Source organism: Diadema antillarum, unplaced genomic scaffold (assembly GCF_040938485.1).
Source record: "Diadema antillarum isolate AM-2024a unplaced genomic scaffold, OU_Dant_1.0 seq00000225_RagTag, whole genome shotgun sequence".
NCBI classification, from domain to species: Eukaryota; Metazoa; Echinodermata; class Echinoidea; order Diadematoida; family Diadematidae; genus Diadema; species Diadema antillarum.
In genome coordinates, this window is record NW_027271277.1 from 186,577 (window position 1) to 201,729 (window position 15,153).

At 38.2% G+C, this 15,153-nt stretch overlaps 1 pseudogene; it reads right to left on the reverse strand.

The window, feature by feature from the left end:
* The window catches only part of LOC139729210 (V-type proton ATPase 116 kDa subunit a 1-like), a 43,116-nt pseudogene extending 28,666 nt beyond the window's left edge, over nt 1-14,450 (reverse strand).
* Nucleotides 14,451-15,153: the final 703 nt, after the last annotated feature.

Sequence of the window (15,153 nt, forward strand, 5' to 3'; positions counted from 1 at the left end):
ATGTAAGATTTACAGCCATTCAAAAAATCATGGCAATGAAAAAAAGGAAAGAAAAGTTGTCTCAAGTCCTGTACATGATTCATCAAGTATTTTGAATAAAGTCAGCAAACCAGGAAAAAAAATATATATACCTTGGCACATATCAACCAACAAATGATCCCCCGTATTTGTGTTGTTGCCATGTTTGTAAAATAACAAACTTAATTTGAGATTATTGTGAGTTCTACAAGGTACCAGACCCATGACCCTGAGAAAGATTATAGTGTTTTTGGCAATCTTGTTTCCTCTTCACACTGAGGTGATAATATTTACATACCAGACAGATTTAAGTTGTACTGATGTTTGAACGAAAGAAGTAGTTTGGTATGCAAATTGTAGACATGAGAAAAAATGATAGGATAAAGACAACCATACTAATCAGGATATTTTCTCTAACCCATCAATTATTATTATTATTATTATTATTATTATTATTATTATCATCATTATTATTATCAATATTATTATCATTATTATTATTATTATTATTATTATTATTATTATTACTATTACTATTACTATTATTATCATCATCATCATCATCATCATCCATCATCACAGATTTAAACAAAAATAGTTTTCAAACAAGAGACCCGCGGGTCTAGCGCTCACCTGAGTATCGCAAGTTCACCTTTCACGCAGTCACTAATCTAAATCACAGCTCTACCAAAATTTGACCAGGCATTCTCAAGTAGAAGATGAAAATGTACAATAAGGGCCCAATTTTTTTAAGATTCCTTAATTTGGGGGGATTGGGGGCCCCCTGGGGCCCTCTGGGTGGGGCATGGTGCCCATTTTGATAAATTGAGATCCTGACCCCCTAGGGATGCTACCTGCCAAGTTTGACAAAAATCCATCATGAGGTTTTCAGGAAGAAGATGAAAATGTACAATTCAGGCCCCCATTTGGACCCTTCCAACCACCCCCCCCCCCCCCTACCCAAGAGGGGCACCCCTGGATCTCCTATGAACAAACTTGAAACTACAGTCATTAATGTACTCACTCATAATATTATCTCAGCTCTATAACTTCTGATTCTAGAGAAGATTTATAAAGATTCCTTCATTTGGGGGGTTTGGGACCCCTGGGGGCCCCCTGGGTGGGGCATGGTGCCCATTTTAACAAATTGAGATCCTAACCCCCTAGGGATGCTACCTGCCAAGTTTGGTGAAAATGGGTCATGGGGTTTTCAAGAAGAAGATAAAAATGTACAATTTAGGCCCCATTAGGACCCCTCCTCACCCCCTCCCCTGGGTCCCAAAGGGGGCACCCTTGATATTGCCATGAACAAACTTGAAACTACAGTCATCAATGTACTAACTCATAGTATTAACTTAGCTCTATCACTTCTGGTTCTAGAGAAGAAGATTTTTGCGGATTCCTTAATTTTGGGGGGTTTGGGCCCCCTGGGGGCCCCCCGGGTGGGGCATGGTGCCCATTTTAACAAATTGAGTTCCTAACCCCCTAGGGATGCTACCTGCCAAGTTTGGTGAAAATGGGTCATGGGGTTCTCAAGAAGAAGATGAAAATGTACAATTTAGGCCCTATTAGAACCCTTCCCCACCCCCCTCCCCTGGGTCCCAAGGGGGGCACCCCTGATTCTGCCATGAACTCTAGGGATGCTACCTGCCAAGTTTGATGAAAATCGGTCTTGGGGTTTTCAAGAAGAAGATGAAAATGTAAAAAGTTTACGCACAACGCACGACGGACGACGGACGACGCACGACGCACGACGCACGACGCACGACGCACGACGGACGCCGGACGAAGGGCGATCGCAATAGCTCACTTGAGCCTTTGGCTCAGGTGAGCTAAAAAGGGGGTGGCCACCTGTTAGAGAAACCATGACTGGTAGAGTGTAACAACAAAGGCTGGGACCAGTAGGAATAGTGTAAAAGTGGAAATTAAAAGCACGCGAAACTCTTCTTACCGGGCCGAGAGCGAAAAATTAGTCGTGGGAAAATATCCACTTTTACAGTACTTAGTAAAGTTGTACTCACACTGACATTGGCAAAGAACTCCTCGGCATTGGCCAAGACCCTCTGATGTTCCATCAGCTCTAGGTAATTCCGCTGCAAGACCTCATTATTCTGGTTCACCTCTCGCAGCTCATTTTCAGTCTTCTCAAACGTAGCCTGTCAGACAGGGAACAGTCAAAGAATTTATCACAACGTCACTTAACTACATTTTTGTCAATTTGCGATATTTGTGACTAAACCCGTTACAAACAAAGAATGTGGTGAGAAAATACAGAATTTTTTATCAGTGATTTTCAAGAACATTCCTTGTTAAACGCAACAGGTAGGGTAGCATTGGAAAGGTTTTTGTTTGGTCTATCTGATCATGGACTTACTCTGAAATGTTTAAAAAATATTGCATAACATATTTTTCAATAAAACTCTTCAATTCTTAAACTTTTAGCTCATGGACCAAAATCACTCATAAGAGTGATTCCTCTTTTCTGTTGTTATTTTCTCGAATGAAATTTAAAGTGGTTTGTCACTTCTACAACAACTCTTAGATGTAAGTACCACTGTATATGTGCTACCACTACTACCAGTACCATTACTTTACTCACTACTACATTTCACATACTATCATTATCATTAATAAAACCACTTCCACCAATGCTAGCAGCAGCAGCATTTGTAGCTGTATTATAGTACAGTTGTATATGAAAAATACTACAATGTACATTAAATCATCCCCATATAAAAATCATTTTAAATGACTCCAATGAAAATTATCTAATATCAGTGTTAAAGTACAGATCATTTCAACTCTCTTTTCATGCAAAAATATTGTGCCTAACCTTATAGAACATTAAATCACAATACAGCACTACTACAATAGGGCCAGGTAGTTAAACACATACATGTACAAGTACTTTTTTATACGTGCTCTTTTTTTTTAACATCGATTTGTATAAATTGTTAATGACCCATTTATTTCCTGTACAAATTCTCTGACACAGGGCGGTATATTATCCCGTTGAGGACGGTTCATTTTGCTACAACACGCATTTCCCATAGACATCTGCCCGAGTATACTCGGGACTCGTCCTCAAGGGGTTAATAGTAATGGGCAATATACCATATCTTTCACTATTTATGTCCAATAGCTTCCTCTGACGGCACTTGGACTTTGCACGCTGTGAACAAAGGAAGCCTTAAGTAAACTAATGTCCTTTTGCTGCAATGATAAAACATCCCACTCACATGGCCTTTAATACATTGTACACTAATGGGAGGAAAATGCAACAGAGTGACTGCAGTGATTTTTGTTTTCTTTTTTTTAATATACTGTGCCTGGTACTCAAGGTTACTGTACTCAGAATGATAATGTATCATGTGATCTAGCGATCACACATTTTTTATGGCTCTTCTTTCACACGGTGAACCAGCAACCCTTTCAGCATAGATCTCCAAAACACTTCTATTACTGTTGGTAATAATCTGTCACACACTTTTAGTGTCAATGAGATTTTGGCAAATCAATCATGTTCAAGTATTACACCAAAAAAAAAAAACAACAACAACAGGTTATTTTCCACACTCAAAAGAAACAAACAATGTCACTGATTCTAAGATGACAAGGGAAATACAATGTTCTATGTATCATTAACATGTATTGATACACAAAAACTGTGTGAAGTTAAATGTACCAACAGCATTATGACTCAGTCACTTACAAGATACTAGAAAATATCACACAGTGAATCAAAGAGAAATTGTTTACCAAATGCACGAATCTACCAAGATGCATAATACCAATATATCTTTGTAAAGGAATTAGAATTCAGAAGAGTAAGTGACCCAGTGCCTATTCAAAAAGAGAAGATCCTCCTTTCAATGGAGTATCATCACCCTTAATTCTTTCCAATTTTAATAATTGATGTGAATTGTGAGAATAGGAGTCATATCACTGCTAAGATTTTTAATTTACGCTTTCACGGAACACAAATGTCTGTATGTGTACCTACATGTCCTTCAGACTAACCTGCTGTCTCCTTCAGATGTATCAAAACATGAAATTGAGGTATGAATCATCAGGAAGGCATTATTCATCTCAGATATTCAAACACTGAATAGTTTGCTTTCACGGAATACAAATAAATGCCTGTATACCCAGGACTAACCTGTTGTTTCCTTCAATAAAGAACAGTACCTGTAGGTGGCTAACTTTCCACATGATACACATCCATTATACATATTGCAACTTTGAATTAAATATGGTTATAGATGTTAACTTCAGAATAGAGTGCAAGCAAGATGCTGTGCAGCGGCCTGCAAATGTTGATACACAGTGGGCAGCATGAACAAAAACGTTACATGAACCTTGAGTGCCCAACTATACAACTCCATATCCAGTTTGAATAAAATCCAGTATGACAACCAATTACAAATATTCAGCTGGTCACCGTGACCCTTGACCTTGCAAGTGATGGATCACTGAGAACAGGCTCAACAAAATCTTCTTGTAGACCACATGTCTTCAAAAACTCATACTGTATACGCTATATATTTCGTGGGGGTTTTATTTTCACGAATTTCGCGAGTCGGGAGCTATTCGCGAAATTAACAACACGCGAAAATATTATCTTCCAAAATGAATCCCTTGCCTTGATGATACGAACATTTCAGTACTAGTATACCATGTCATGGCTTACCGAACAGACCATGCTGGCTAAGCTTGTTTACGTACATATAGCACGTCCACATCTACTTACGAATACTGTAACGTTAGAGAGCCAATCCATTATCGTAAGGGGACCACTCGTCAGAAATCTAGCGCGATGGACTTACATGTAAATTTCAAAAATGTTGAATTCTAACTTACTAGTTCGCAGAGTTTGGTAAAGTATTTTTCATGCAGTGTATATCTAGTATCATTCTTATTTGCTAGTAAGTTGAAAATTCACACTTTCTTTGCCACTTCATATTTTCTCTGGTCCCCCAATCGCGAATTTAACCATCGCGAAAATGTGTGACAGCGGCAATTCGCAAAAATTTATGTCTACCATGCGAAAATTATAGCGTATACAGTAATACGGCCTGAAGCAAAATTTGAAGAAAATTCATGTTATGATGAACACCAGGCTGAGTCCTTAAAAGATATGTTCCAAATGCCATCTTTTTGCCTCTCTATTAAAGTCAGAATACTTTAGTGTGCTGTGACTACACACAATGAGTGATTAGACTTTATTATCATGTCTCCATGATAAATCTGCATAGAATTTGTCCAGAAATGTGTTTAAAAAGCACACATAAGATGTGGTGTCAAGGTGGCATGTCACCAAGGAACCCCACGTATCCCCCAGAGACTTTGTCTTCCCTCTGATACAATAATGAGAAACTCACAAAGGCCGACTCTTACTGAGTATTAAAGATGCTCAAGGCATATATTATTTTTCTAGAAAAAACAATTGTCCATGTGCTTGATAAAGCAAACAAATTACCAGTGAGAGGATTAATTCACTCTTACTCTTACTGAGTATGAAGATGCTCAAGACATAAATCATTTTACTAGAAAAAACAATTGTCAATGTGCTTGACAAAGCAAACAAATCACCAGTGAGAAGATGAATTCACTGCAAATGCTTGCACAATTGGGCAAGGCAACTTGCAGATTGACAAGAAGGAGAGTTTGAGAGAACTGCTCTCGATATTTGAATTCAATCACAAACCTCAAATACGCACAAGTAATTCTAATCAAGTTCTGCTTTTAACAGCATCAGTAGAGAGTAAAGTTTGCATCCAAATTTTTTTGCAGAGTCCTAGAATTTAATTCAAAACCATATATCTGCCCATCACATATTACATATATCATAAGTTCTATTCATAAATTGGATAATTGATATCATAGACACTCTAAGTTACTTAAGTTCACTTTTCTGTTCGATACTTTTTTTTTTCTTTTGCAAGGAATTTACATTCCTGGGATGGCTGTTGGATACTCCTTTATAAAATTCAATCTGGAGTAGCATAAACAAAGTTTGCCTCTTTTGGATATCAGTGCCAAGTTACTTTGTCATCTAGCACGTGTTGATACTCTTACCTCTAGATCGATCATGGCTTTAGGCACTGGGGCAGGTATGAATGAGAGATTTTCCTGAATCTTGATACCAGCAAGTTTGACCTCTTTCTCCACATAGCCTGTAATCAAAAAGAGGAATCAAAGCATTTATAGTAATACATGAAGTTTAAACTCCTGTTTGATCTTCTGATGATATCAAACTTAATCTTGTAGGGATACACACTTGTGATTTTCACTTCCAAAAAGAAGGCAATTGGTGGAAAGAGTCAGTATGCCACCCATTGCTTTCTAGCCTGAAGCTAAAACGTATCTACTGTAAAAGTGGACATTTTCGCACTCCGCCGGATAAGAAGAGTTTAGCATGTTTTTAATTCCACGGAAACAAGACATCAAACACTGGAACATATGGCAAGCAAAAATATTGACATGCTTTTCTTTTCGCGCTAGCTTCTGGTTACGCAAAATGAACAAAAATTTAAACACCATGAATATGGTTTTGAATATTTATTATTTGAATATATATTATATTATTATTTATTGAATATTTCCACTTTTACAGTACTTAATCGTTCAGCATATTTGCAGCTCTGTCTTGAATCATTTGAAATAACTTCTACAAAATTGCAAAAAAAAAAAGAAAGAAAGATTTTTCAGAGGTCAGAATTGATAGTCATATCCAATAAACAAGATTTTTCTCCTTAGCCCTAGCTTTGCTGTACAACATTTACCACACCACAACATTTCTTTTCCTCTTGTGCTTTCGCAAGAGTATGATATGAGAACAATCGGAACTGACAACATTTCACCATCTCAACTAAAACTGACATCAAGTCACATATAAATCAATAGCGTAAAATTTGTCAGGGAGTTAAGATGGGAATGTATGACACTGGAAACCAAGTGAAGGGGAAGAATGTCGAGACTCAAAACCCAGCACAGTACTCACAGTACTTCCTCTTTTAGACAAATGCTACAGAGTTTTGATCACCATACCTTAAAGTAGGTAGGTTCAATGGGTCCATCAGACCACTGTATGAGGACTTGTGAAAATATGCTGAAGCTTGCAATAACAGCTTACCGTACACATATTGACACACAACTCCTTTTGTTCGTCATAGGGGCACAAGAAATGCATTTGTAAGCATCAAAATAGCCCTGTTATAATCAGATTAATTTAGAATCTCAGTACATTATGAAGTCTAGGGACAAGAATACAATACTAAACATCCAAAAACTGAATATTGTAAAATGACTTCACTTGTGAGCACTCTTAGAAAAATATGTGAAAAGAAACCATTTTCTTTACTATTTTCTTTTTCACAATCCTATTCATTTCTGATATACTTAGTATCCTAATGTAGTATTGCTGATTACCAAAAAAAAAAAAAAAAAAAAGGAGGGATTGCCAACATCACACATAAGTTACATGAGGAAATTTGAGGGAAATTGGAGAATTGCTGTGATGTCACACTCTGAAGCCCAAACTGCCAAAAATAAATTTTGGCTCAGAGATATTCAGTGTAAGGAATCTTGTGATCTGTAGACCAAAACATTGGAGAAAACTGAAGTTCTCATAAACAGAAACCCTCTTTTTTTTTTCTTTTCTTTTTTAATGCAACATTACAAGTGTATATCACATGAAACTATGCTGGTTTGAAATACACTGTCATATTTGTAAGGTAGTTGCTGTATGATCTATCAGTAGGCCAGATTTTCATACATGTGAGTTTACATTTGCACTTACGGATTTTTCTTTCCATTTCATCACAGCGCCGCACTTCACTCACAAACTTGCGATGAAAAGCACTGACATTGGGATTGAGCTGCAAAGACAAGAGGCATGAAATACGATCAAATTAATTCAAAATGTCGGTATGTAATTAAAGTAGGCTGTTTTGATGATCATATAAATTATTTTTTTATCAGACTATGTGATGGGCTAATTTTCTGTAAGAGCCCTTGCGCCATTGCTGTACACACACACACTGAATGGTTGATGGCACAATACAATTTCTGCTATTGATGAATAAATTCTTACAGATACAATTTGTATCATGGACCATCCAATCCCCTTATTTTACAGTGAGAGGTTAGGGAAATATAGAATAGATTCTTTTTTTTCTTCCATTTTAGTGACCATTATCAACTTGCTGATTATTTTGTCATTTTCAGTTGTAATGGAATGGACGACACACATTATCTTCATCCACTGAAGTTAAAGGTAAAAACTCTGCAATAATTTGAAAACCTTTTTAATCTGCGAACATTAACCAGAAGGCATCTTTAAGCTTCTAAAATGACCAAAAAAATTGTATAATGACAAACAGTATATGCAAATTTCTCTCTTTAATATTCCACATCAATGAACTTAACATTGAGCAAAAAACAAACAAACAAACAAGCAAAATCCATCGTAAAAACATCCAGTTGTAATGTAAGCTCTGATTTGAGCATAATATTTTTAACAACCAAAGTAAATTATACCGGTGGGATTTAACTCTTACATCTCTGAACTGAACCAGGCCCAGTTCACCAAGTTCCGATGCACACATGTATGCTGCCTCAGACTGCACAAAGAGCTGAGCCAAACACATCTTTTCTCCACGAAACAGCGACCCCATCTTGGCTGGGATTCACAACTACTCCTTTCCAAGACACTGTAATCAGGAACTGCTCAATGAGCTGGGAAAATAAAAAGGAAATCAAGAACAGAGATCTATGACTTGACTGATCATATGTTATACCTCATGATCAATGGTGAAGTAAACAACATGCATTCTTTTATGCTGTGTGCTACTTAAACTTTTTTTTTCTTTTACTACTTGTCTGGTCAGGTAAGCAGATTTTCATATCATTTCAGAACACTTGCCTTAAAATGAATTTTACTTGCCCAGAAAAAATTCTAATGATTTTTAAGTCAAGGGCTTATAAAACACACTCTTTTGAATGAACAGCACATGTTGATTTGCATGATAAACACATTGGAGTAAGTAGCCTATATCTAACGTTAGTAACATTTGCATGATAAACACATTGGAGTAATATGATCAAACTTGGTTCAAGCATGTGTTGGTGTTGCATTGCATTTATTGGGGCTTCTTCACATAAGTGTTGGAAAGTTACTGATGATATCAAATTTAAGCATTCCATTACACGGGCTTCTGAATGGCCGACTTCATGGGCTTGTTAGTACTAGTAGCAATGTAGGGAGAAAGTGAAAAAAGAAAGAAAAAGGTAGCACTCTTCAAGAGTAAAAGTTTTTTCTTGCCCAATTCACACAAGCATTTTTTCTCATTGTAACATATTAGGCCAAGTAAAAAAAGAAAGTAGTTTCTCGTCCGGGTTTTTTGAGCAAGGCGATGAGGGAGGTCCTTACTATTTGATATCTTACTATTTTTTCAAGGATCGTCAAAATGAAAGTAATATGTGTTTCTCGTCCGGTAATTCTGAGAAAGGTAACGAGAGAGGGTTTTACAATTTTCTATATTCAATTTATGAAATGAAATATCACTCTGGTAGCTGTGTTATGAAACCAGGTCCCAAGTGTACGTCTTGCCTGCACTCTGTGCATTTTCAAACAAATAGATATATGGCCATACTTGAAATGAAACTTCATGCATGCAAAAATACATTTGCTTTTTCTTTCCACTACAGATGTCAAGGGAAAATGACCATCTTAATACTGGTATTTAGTGTTGTACGAGGTAATGGCTTTTCTGATACCCCGTACCAGTGTACTTGCAATTCTGATGTATTGTGCTATTAATTGAAACAGGTATAAAACATGTCTTTCAACAAATGTACGACTGAAATAAATTCCATGATATTCAAAACACTTGCTTTATTTATTGGTGCTTGTGACTTTTTGTGTCCACACAGCTGGTATGTATATCTGCAGTTCTTCACAGTACAATTGTAGCACATTCAACTGGAAACTGGCTTGTACAATTGCAGATGGATGTCAAAATGATACTGATATGGCATTCTAGCATTAAACGTTTAAAGATGTTTCTTCATGTTCTAAGAAGACATTTGATAATCACTCATTATTTGGATGATGAATGATTGTATAACAGTCCTACACTACAGATGATACCACTCACGGCTGTGTCCGTGAATTTACATCGTGAAGAAAAGTATCCCGCAGAAATACGAGACAAACCAGAATCCGTGGAAAAGTTATTTATTTTGTAGATACACCCATTTAATAATTCTACATTTGCTGGAAAAGCTCATTCATTTTCTCTTCAAAATAGAATGTATCGCCGTGACAGACCAGAGGATGGGGACCCTGGACAGCTACAAAACACGCACACTTTGCCGATATACGGTGCGGCACGGCCACTGCACTGGCAATGGCACCAGGGAGGTGTGGACCTCCCTGCTCACCTCACCGTACCTTCCGACACTGCACACACATGCACATAGTCACAATGACATGAAAATGTATACAAACTCGATACCGTACAATCCTCACAAGCATTTGTACAGTACAATTCATCAGCTTAAAATATCAGAACGGGGAAAAATACGAACAACGCGCGAAATATGCATGGAATATCAGCGATTGTTCGCAAAAATGTTGCCGCTATCGCGTTCACGACGTACCGAGTGCGCTGTATCACAGCCCAGTAGGCCGGCCCGCCGCGCCGCCCATCCAACTACAGAGCAGGGGCCTGTTTCACAAAGGTCGCACTTAGTAAGTCAGACTTAGCGCTAGTCAATCTTAGTCTAAGTGCGACTTTTTAAGTCTGTTTCACAAAGTCAATCTTAGGCTAAGACTGACTTATTCGATTTGAATAATAATGTACGAGCCAAAACTATGCAAATTAGCCATTTGTTGTCTGCTGATGATTTTTGAGTAATTTCTGGAAGGGAAATTGCTTTGATTTTCTGCAACTACGATTCATATGACATTACTGTATCATTCGTTATTCACAGTGCTCATTTACTGACTCATATTATTTCTCTTTTGTACATGAATAGCCGCTCGTTTGATGATTATTTTGATATAAGAGATGTTTTGTGCATGAGGCCTTTTTAATCCAGTCCCACATGTTTATATTGGACTGTGTGAAAGTTAGGATTAATGGGGTTGCTCGCGCAGCTCGCAGCAGCTAGCTGGCACTGATATGATCTCTGCATTCTGTACAACCATTCACATTGCACAATTGGTAACTGTGGACCTTGGTAGAAGAGGATTCTGGCTAGCCTCTTGTTGCACACGAAGAGAAGTTTTCTTTTCCAACTAGCTAGGGTTGGTCGTAACTACAGTACAGAAGTGAGTGTATCTTAATCTGTTAGTCATTAGGTAGGTCCTTGAAATTATGTAATTTGAGCAAGAGATGATTCATCGAAGGTTAGCATGGTTAGGAAGGGACTGAATATTATGAACTCTGTGTGTGTTGTACCGGTACTTGTATTGTAATTTGTAGAGTCTGCTCATTACTAATATCATGTCATTAGACAATGTCTACATTAGCCCGACCAGACGTGCGAATAACTGGGCTGTGTATAGTTATGTCTACATATAAACTCTTATCAGTTCTACGTTGTAGTATTACTATTAGTATAACTATCAATTAAACACGGCTATGCCTAACTACAGTTTAGTGTAGAGTCTGTGCACTGTGTTATTAATCAAGATAGAGGCACAGTGCCACATCTTCATGATTTTGAAGAAAACAAAGTGCATGATTGCCCTAGACTGCATGTATAAGGTTAGTTAGAACCATAATAAATCATGGCTAATGGCTACCTTGGTATCAATTGGTCAAATTTTAAAGTCCAATTGCTGGGCCCTGAGTTGAATTGGGAAGTAATTGATGAATTTATGCGTTTTCGGATTTTGGCATGTGTTTGAGAACTGCATCAATCGAGATTAAGCATAGAAACTACTAGACCTCTAATGTTTTCCATTTATACGTTACTGTAGCCTTTGATGCGAGGCACTGCGAGGCAGAGGTGACTGTCTATTGGCTGACCGTTTCCTCTAACTGACACAAAATGCTGGGGGGGGGGGGTTGTTATGTCTTATTTTGTTTTGTTTTTTGCTTCCAGGAAAAAAAAAGCATTCATTAAGATGTAACGTTAACTGGTACCGTAGAAATGGAAACTTGGCTAATTTCATTGGCAGTCATGTGTAGAGGTAGACCAATAAATCTGCCTCTTGTTGGGTAGCCTCTTGTTACCTGTATTTATACGGTCGCGAATGCAGTCGACCGTATTACAGACTGTACAGATACAATTAGGCTACCGAACAAGAGACAAATTTATCGGTCTAACCAGTTAGTGTAGATAGACACAGCCTCGTCCTGTACACAAGAGGTATATTATTTCTAACAAGTATAGATCTTACTAATTTGTTAGGTTTTTCTAATTTGTTGTGAATGCATGATATTTATAATGGATAGGCATGCATTAATATTCATGGGTAAGCAGCTAAGAAGATAACACAGGCAAGAAAGGATTGGTAGAAATATAATTAATTTCCGAAGTCCAGATATATGTAGATTATATAGCTCTTTATGAGCTAAAATTTTGGTTTAACTTAACAGTTCAAACTATCAGTACATTTGTAGGTAGGGATCTATTTTTATGACTATTTTTAATTTGGACCATTGTTCAGTGAATAGTGTAGGAGTAGACCCTCTACGAAACTAGTGATTCTCTAGTTTGTTAAAAATACTGCCATCTCACTCAGGATAAGATAAAGTGGAAGAAATTAATGAATATTAGGAGTTGATTATGCTTTTGAACTTCCCATTTTGGAATTTAAGTCTGACTTTACGCATGGCTTCAGGCCATGCGTAGAGTTACGCAGGACTTGGTGGGACTTACGCATGACTTAAGCTTTGTGAAACAGGATTCAAAGTCCTGCGTAAATTTACGCAGGACTTAGGGATTTACGCAGGGTTTGGGGATTTACGCATGAGTTAAGTCAAACTTAAATCTTTGTGAAACACCCCCCAGTTCGACTGCTTTGTGGGTCATTCCTTCTTGCCGATCGGCCGAGCTCGCAGTGTGAAATGCATGCGTTATTACATACGCACTACACACAGAAGCTACAGCTGTACTACAGTACAGTCTACAGCTAAGTAGAGGACGCAAGGCGTAAAAATTAGAAATGAGACGTCACGATTGGTAGGTGAATTGTCGATCTTCTTTTTTTTTCGGCGGCCTAAAAAAATAGTTAATATAAAAAATGTCGATGCGGCAACTGAAAATCGATGCGGGCGGGGAGCGGGCTGGGACGAGAATTATGAATTTCTTGGTATTTTCAGCGCCATTTTGAAAATAGTAAATAGTAAAAAAATCGATGCGCGCGAGGACGAGAAACTGGTTTCTTTTTTTACTTGGCCTTACATTCACACTTGCCTGATTTTAATTTTCACTTGCACTTGCCACGGGCAACCCGGCAAGCACTTATCTCAGTCCGGGAAACCCGCTCATGAAGACCGCTCCCGCGTACGAGGACTGCCCCGCCTCATGAGGACCGCCCCCATGCCTCATGAGGCCCGGGGGGAACGCCTCATGAGGCCCCCCTATTCACTTCTATTCATCTCATATCTGACGTATAAATTGTCGCAACTTTGCACGGTGATTTTTTGTTACACACACATGTCCACTATCCATGATGAAAAGAAGAAAAAATCCTATCTTTTTTTTTTTTCAAAAATCGAGTTTTAATCAACCGATGCAGAGCGCCCATCAAAACACACGTGTGTGGGGGCGGTCCTCATGAGGCGGGGCAGTCCTCGTACGCGGGAGTGGTCCTCATGAGCGGGTTTCCCGGACTGATCTAGCTAACTATACACAGCCCACCAGTCGCTGTAGCTGTATTCGCACAGCGTACTTACAGCGTCTGGTCAGGCTATTATCTAGCTAACACTTAACACTCACAGGTTAGCACCTTCCTTTAAAAAAAAAATAAATAAAAATACGTTTACATAATTACATTAATTACAATACAATATCCATGCTTTTACCTTGATTTACCTTCACAATACAATATCCATGCTTCCAAGAACTGTATCAAGAATATTGAGTTTACACTTTGTCACTTGGTTCCTTAACAAAGGCAACCTTAAAAAAGTTAAATTATCAAATTTAGTGTGACAAGAAAAGACTGAGCCGATTTTCAACAATGGATATTTCGTTTACGTCAAATTACGGTAACTTTCAAATCTTACTTTCTCACAATGTAAATCCTTAATTCACCTTTTAGTTGTCGTCTCTTCGTTTTCAAGTGAAATAGATGATCGGCATACCAGACATCATTCATGCAACACAGTGCTAGCTAGTGTGCTGGCTCCTCAGTCAGTCTAAAGTCTTTCCACTCAGCTCAGCAGCTCTTTGCCTCAACACTCTAGCTCTGCTCTTAACTGCATGCAACCTCTTTTTGCGCCTGTATTGCATGGGCAGTCAGTCTTGCTTGTCCGTCGTCACATGACACAGCGATACACACTACCACGGTATTTGTGACGTACGTGATGTTGATTTAGCTGTATTATGGAAAGCTCAGAACTCTCCGGCCGACCATGTACACATAGATGATCTAGATGGAACTGGCAACATTTTGGACATTTCTATATCTACTAGATGGAATAGTCAAGATAAAAAAAAAATATTTGCTAATGATTTTCAGGAGATTTACAATGTATTATGTTATAAAGCTAGATTTTTTTTTTCTTTTTAACGGTCACGGGCTGTATGCAACTTTCATAGTATTTGGCTTGTCATACTACCAAATACCACATGACTACAGGAGCAGTCACCTGACGAGAGGCGAAGCGTGTTAGGTAACACTAACACTCCAGTAGCAGGGACACTGAGTGGAGTAATTGCGCTCAGCTACAGCTCCAACCTAGCCTCGGGCGTGGGCGACAACATGGAATCCATCCGGCAAAAATAGACCAGGTCGATTGCCAGCTAGCTCCACCATTTCGATCTCATCACATTTATATACTACTTTACTACATGTTGCTGTCTACAAGAGATAAAAGAAAGAGACGGAAGTAAGATTCAATGGAGCCTGCTGCGCCTGCTGCAACAAAGCCTCACTAGTAAGAAGTGCCG